Source organism: Stomoxys calcitrans, chromosome 3 (assembly GCF_963082655.1).
Source record: "Stomoxys calcitrans chromosome 3, idStoCalc2.1, whole genome shotgun sequence".
Lineage (NCBI taxonomy): Eukaryota > Metazoa > Arthropoda > Insecta > Diptera > Muscidae > Stomoxys > Stomoxys calcitrans.
In genome coordinates, this window is record NC_081554.1 from 1,278,209 (window position 1) to 1,285,747 (window position 7,539).

A 7,539-nucleotide genomic window follows, 5' to 3' on the forward strand; every position below is an offset into this window, starting at 1 on the left:
TCGAGCTCTGTGACAATGTCCATCGTTTGTTATGACCTTTTTTATGGTCGTCATAATCTACCTAGTAAATCAACAAATCGTGCCCTGTGAGCCGCGGATAACATTTACATGAGGCTATTTTTGAAAAGTAAATGGCAAAAAGCGGAGGCTACCGTAGCGCAGAGGTTGAACGCCTGCGTTCGAATTCTGGCGAGACTATCAGCTAATGCTGGCAACATTTGTGAGGTACTATGCGGCACGCCGTTCGGACTCGGTTATAAAAAGGAGGCCCCTTATAGTTGAGCTTAAACTTGAATCAGACTGCACTTGCTGATATGTGAGAAGTTTGCCCCTGTTCCTTAGTGGAATGTTAAAGACAAAATTTTGCAATTTTACCATAGCAGACGTTAGCAAGTCCGCCTATGATGCTGAACGCCTGGTTTCGAATCCTAGCTAGAACATCAGGAAAAATTTGGCATCTTTTGTGTGAGAAGCATCGTACAGCGACACACCGTTCGGACTTGCCTATAAAAAGAGGTCCCGTATCATTGAGCTTAAACGGAATGTTCATGGGCAAATATGCAATTTTCAAATGGCTAAAACCATTTTATCGATTCAATACAAATTTTGCAAATTTGCATTTTCTACTTGATTAAAAAAAACTCTAACAAATCATTCCTTCCTACTGAACACAGTTTTAATTCGAATTGAATAGATTTTTCTAATGAAACTTTTGATTTACTGTCATATATGATTCTGAAGGTGTTAGTTCGAAGAACTTGCCGAACGCTATCCAAGATTGATGGCATATGATATTCAGCCTGGCCTACCTTAAGACAGTTTTACATGTTCAATGATTAGATTTGGAAGGTTTGACATGTAGTCATAATCTCTAAATCCAAAACAAAGCCAAAGACAGAATCTTAATGCGTATTGAGGAAGCATATAGGGCCAAAAATCATTCTCGAAGACACTGATAAGATCTATGTTGCCGTACGCTCTGATTTCTTTGAAAGCACCTTCCAAAGTGCCAATTTCGCCTACATGATGTAGTTTTAGATACATACATATTATATATTGTATATATGTATATATAAGCGTCACAGCCACGCGCACACAATCAACCAAGGATGAAGAGTTGAAAATTGTGTGCGGAAATCTTAAGTGTTTAACTTCTTTTGGCATTTGTAAGTAAGTGAAGTGAAGTGAGGGCAATGTCTTCAAGGTCTGAAAGCGTCTTCATTGTGCATCTGTGCGGAAACTTAAAGACGTGAGAAGAAATTGTCATCGACATTAAGACGAAAGACGAGAGCATTAACATTTGTTTTGTCAAAGAAAAACAGAAATAGAATAATTAAATGTGATAAGATCGCAGCATCACCAATAAACTCGACTACGATGATGGCTCTGACGCCCAGAAATGACTCTACGAGCAATGCTCGTGCACGAGGAGCGTATGTTCGGCTAGCAACTCTGTCCCAAGCTCAGTGAATTGCTTTGCAGATGCCTTCAAATCGCCTCCGGATTGCATTCTCGCCCTCTAGTCCACACGTTTAATGCGTTCGAGTCAATGTTAATGTTGAATAAAATAAATTTGCTTTTCCTTATTTATGGCCCGTATGTTTGTCTTTGGCCTTTGTGGTGTGAGTGGGAGCAAATGCGACTTTATTTGTAAGTTGGTGTGTGAGAGAGTGTGGGCGAAAACAAATGAAGCTTTAATTTGTAACAATTGTCCCATAGCTCTGGCTGCTTCACGAAAATTGTGTGCAGTTAACAAATCACCACAGCATTTATTTACTTGAGAGAGATTCCCTCTGCCATTTAACCCACCCGCTCCCATTCCTGCGCTCGCTTTCATCATCAGCCAGAGCAATTCTGCTAAAGCCACCATACACTGCTGGGGGTCAGTCAGTGCGTCCTGGTACTGTGCTGTTGGGCATTTTTTTTGCTTCTCTTCGGTTGGGGCGAACGTGTGCTGGTGAAGACCATTATGCTGCTTTTATCAACTGTTTGTGACAACAACCCACATTTATCGCTTCTTCATGGACTCCTCCTGTCCAGTTCCACTGCCCCACAGCCACATGACTGTGGGGGAGGCAGCGCAGAAGTTGAAGAAGACCCTCTGTGGTGACGTCTTAACTTTTGCTTGAAAGACAATAATTTCTTACAAATGATACCAACTTTATTGACCATTTGAGATTTGGTACTTGTACGGATTTTGTTGGTGTGGTAATGGCACTGGCATCAACTCATACAAGGACATGTGTATACACACAAACATATATGTATGTATGAATTCCAATCACATACATACATGCACATAATGCCAGAGTTTATTTGGAGCTTTGGCATTGTTAGTGCCTTAAGGATTTAAGAAGTGATATCAAAATCATTTTTAGTTTTGTTTCTCCCAACTAATAAGGACTTTGCGAATAGAGTTAAATATGTGCCATTGAGACATTGCCCTTTTTGTTGTTTTTATTTTTTCTTGTTTTGGAAAGCTATTGAAAACGTCTCGAAAGAGTTGGAGGAAAAATCCAAGAAAATCATATATGTGAGTAGATAAAATGTTTGGTGGAAAAATGTATCCAAATGACTCTAAGAAGGGTTTTTCATGATTCATCCCTATATTATTACTCTTTCGAAACAAATTTAAAGGATCAAATGTAGATACGGTAGGAACGCAACGTCAAGGTGAAGTTATGATATGGTTGGTAGAGAAACATATAGCAATCGAAAGGACATATAGAACTCACTTGTGAAATGGCTTAGGTAAATTGTAAAAAAAAACTGATATGTTCATAGTTGGTGTCGAATAGGCCTTGGGTAAATCTGGCATAATAGATTATACCCACCACCAAAGAACGAGGGCTATTGTAATTTTGTCATTCCGTAAGCACCACATCGAAATATCCATTTTCGATCCTAAAAGGTACTATATGTACATTTTTGATCTTCGTAAAATTCCAATCTAGCCGTGCAATATTTCTTTCTGCAAATTTGCAAACTTGCCTATGAACACTCCATTAAGGAACAGGGGCAAAAATTTCACATATCAATAAGTGCCGTCAGCTTCAGGTTTAAACTCAAGTATTAGGTACCTCCTTCTTATAGCCGAGTCCGAACAGCGTGCCGTAATTCGACACCTCGTTGGGGAGAAGATTATCCATGGTTTCTATGCATTGTATAGTGCCGCACAAATGTCGCCAGCATTAGGAGTAGAGGTGTCACGCGTGAATCACGTGACTTGTGAGAATCAAATTTAATCACGTGATCGAGGATGACCGTCATTGAAATAAAATTCTTCGTACGTGAGCGTGAGTGTGTGAAATCATGCTCACGACACTAATCACGACTTACGAGATACTCACGTCTCACAAGACGCCCACGACTAAGGAAAAAATGATCAATATCAAGTTATGGTTTATTTGAACAATATCAAGTTATGGTTCATTTCGGACCATAATTGAACCGAATATTGGAGACCTTAGTAGAAGTCATTGGCTAAAATTTCAGTCAAATCTAGTAAGAATTGCTCACTTTAGGGGCTGAAGAAGTAAAATAGGGAGATCGGTTTTGTAAGGGAGCTGTATTAGGCTATAAACCGATTCATACCATGTTCGACGCGTATGTTAAATGTCATGGGAGAATCCGTTGCACAACATTTCAGCCAAATTGGATAAAACTTGCGCCCTTTAGAGGCTCAAGAAGTTCAGAAGTCGGTTTATAAGACAGCTATATCAGGTTATGGACCGATTTGAACTATTCATAGCACAGTTGTTGGAAGTCATAACAAATCACGTCATGACAAATTTCAGCCAAATCGGATAATAATTGCGCCCTCTAGTGGCTCAAGAAGTCAAGACCCCGGATTGGTTTACCAGGATATGGATCGATTTAAACCATACATAGCCATCTGTTGAATGTCATAACAAACCACCTCATGCGAAATTTCAGCCACATCGGATAATAATTGCGCCCTCTAGTGGCTCATGAAGTCAAGAACCCAGATCGGTTAATATGGCAGCTATATCAGGTTATGACCCGATTTGAATTATTCTTAACGCAGTTGTTGGAAGTCATAACAAAATACGTCGTGCAAAATTTCAGCCAAATCGAATAGAAATTACGCACTCTAGATGCTCAAGAAGTCATGACCCCATATAGGTTTATATGACAGCTATATCAGGTTATGGACCGATTTGAACCATACTAGCACAGTTATTGGAATAATAAAACATCTCATGCAAAATTTCAGCCAAATCGGATAAGAATTATGACCTTCAGTGGCTCAAGATCCTAGATCGGTTTATATGGCAGCCATATAAAAACGTGGACAGATATAGCCCATTTACAATCCCAACCGACCAACTCTAATAAAAAGTAAATGTGCAAAATTTCAAGCGGCTAGTTTTACTCCTTCGAAAGTTAGAGTGCTTTCGACCGACAGACGGATGGACGGACGGACAGACGGATAGACGGACGGACAGACGGACGGACGGACGGACGGATGGACGGACGGACAGACAGACGGAGATGGCTAATTCGACTTAAAATGTCATGACGATCAAGAATATATGTACTTTATGGGGTCTTAGACGAATTTTTCGAGGAGTTACAAACAGAATGACGAAATTAGTATACCCCCATCCTATGGTGGAGGGAATAAAAAAACGAAATACCAAATTTATTGCATGCTCTCAAATTATTCGCTATTTTAACGTGCGAATCTGTCTGCAGATGCATAAATATGAAAAGATTTTTCGTGAGTAGTGATTTTCTCTTTAGTCATGAGTGGGTCGCGAGTGTCTCGCGAATCGTGACTTTCTCATGCGTCATGCGTGAGCGTGCGTCAGTAAAATGTTTGCCTCGTAAGCATGCGTGAACGTGAGTTTACATAAAAAAGTCGTGCGTGAGCGTGTGTGAAGTGTGCGTATCAGTGAAAAATCACTTACTAACTAGGAGGGCATAAACACCGCTAATTTCTTTTTGATATTCTTGCCAGGATTCGAACCCAGGCGTTCAGCGTCATAGGTGGATAAACTAACCTCTATGCTGCGGTGGGCTCCAATTTGTTCATTCTATTTTGATGAAATTTGTGCCATATCTCGGAGATGCATGGACAAACATTTTCTGCTATTTTAAGTATAAACGTCAATTTCTTTATTAACATATTGGGCCCATATTAAGAGAGGTGCAACATATTCGGAACAAAAAGCTACATTTTTGATGAATTGTATTAAATCATCGGTTTTACGAAAACGTTTAAGGTATAAAACCGTTCATGCACAGCCAACTATACACCGTCATTTTCCAAAATATACAACAGTAAACCTTTTGCTTTTAAAACGAATAAAAAAAAACACTTATAAATTAAGGTAAGTGGTTTTTATTATAATTTTCCTCATTTACAAATTAAATGAGCCGAGTGCTTTAGGCTATGTTCGCGTTATTTTAAAACACCCACATTTTTAATAAAATTATTGTGGAAGCCACTCAGTTGTCCGCTTTAAAAGCCATGCCAGAAATAATACCAGCTGTCAATATCAAAACTACAAACGCCAAACAAAAAACATTGCCAATTTATCACCACATTTTCGGGAATAATGTTTTTGTAACGCATGCCCTAAAATCCTAGTGGATTTGTATGTGTCGCTGACTTCATGAAATTATAGTAAAAATGTCATTTGGAACATGTGTGCGAGTGTGCGGCGGTGGCTATCATAAACATTCAACAAATATATTAGGGATAATTTATTTCTTTATGGCTTTAACTGAAGCACCACCTCAACGAACGCTCACAGTAATCGAGTAGGTGGCAGAGCTATCCTATGGGAGATGGCATATAGATGTGCATACCTACATACGTGAGTGAGTGTTGGTTTATACTGCATTGAAACTGTCACACGCACGCATACATAAAAATGTAGTACTCGTCGTGCACGCATACACAGGGACCCAAAATGCCATTCCCCTTTGTTTGGCGAAATGTAATTTTGTTGCAAAATTAGATTTTATGACCACAATTTATCCTTTTTATGTGCATTGGGGGTAATATGAGCGGCATATGGTCCTTTCTGGCCTGCTGGGGTTCGGGGAGCGGTGTGTTTGCTCCTGGACCAAACATTTGCTGCTAAATTAGTAACCTCGTCGTAACACATCGACCTCATCAACATCATCATCATCATCTGGAACTTCAATTTTGAAATGATTTCCATAAGGACTTGGGGCCATAAAGATAGACAAAAATTTTTTGGGATAAAACTGTTCGCAGGACTGTGGCGAATGTTTCTTATGGGGTATCATAAAAATGGTTGTGCGTGTGTGTATAGACATTTTCAGACATACTATCAACCACAACACACAACTGTTGCAGCAAAATGTCAGTGTGGTTGCTGTCAGTGCGAGCTGTTCGTGTTAAATGACCATAACCCGTTGTACCAGGATAGCCGTAACCAAATGGCACCCGAGTGAGCTAATAACCAACTTAAACAGCAGCTTAAGACAGCGAAATAGTTGCTCCCTCCCTCCCCCTCATTGCGAACTAGTATTGGTGCCCTGGGTTTTGGCCAACGAGCTTGTCCAAGAAGAACATATGTTTCAGTCTCAAACAAGTAACAGCGTGCTAAGTTCGGCCGGGCCGAATCTTATATTCCCTCCACCATGGATCGCATTTGTCGAGTTCTATGTGCGGCATCTCTTTTTAGGCAAACAAAGAATATTGAATAAGAACTGTTATGCTATTGGAGCAAGTTATGGTCCGATTCGGACCATAAATGAATGCTAAACATTGTAGAAGTCATTGTGTAATATTTCAATTCATTCGGATAAGAATTGGGCCTTGTAGGGGTTCAATAAACAAAATCGTGAGATAGGTTTATATGGGAGCTGTATCAAGCTATTGATCGATTCAGACCATATTAGACACGTATGCTGAAGGCCATGAAGCTGTTGTACAAAATTTCAGGCAAATCGGATGAGAATTGCGCCCTCTGGAGGCTCAAGAAGTCAACATCCCAGATCGGTTTATATGGCAGCTACATCAGGTTATGTACCGATTTGGGACATACTTCGCACAGTTATCGGAAATCATAGCAAAACACCTCATGCAATATTTCAGCCAAATCGGACCAGAATTGCGCCCTCTAGAGGCTCTAGAAGTCAAGACCCAAGATCAGTTTATGTGGCAGCTATATCAGGTTATGTACCGATTTGAATCATACTTAGCGCTGGAAGTGATACCAAAACACTACGTGCAAAATTTCAGTCAAATCGGAAGAGAATTGCGCCCTTTAGAGGCTCAAGAAATCAAGACCCAAAATCGGTTTATATGGCAGCTATATTAAAACATGGACCGATTTGTCCCATTTACAATTCCTACCGACCTACTCTAATAAAAAAGACGAACGAATGGACATGGCTAGATGGACTTAGAATGTCAAGACGATCAAAAATAAACATATATACTTTGTTGGGTATCAGATCAATATTTCGGTGTGTTACAAACGGAATGACGAAGTCAGTATACACCCATCCTATGGTGGAGTGTATAAAAATTAT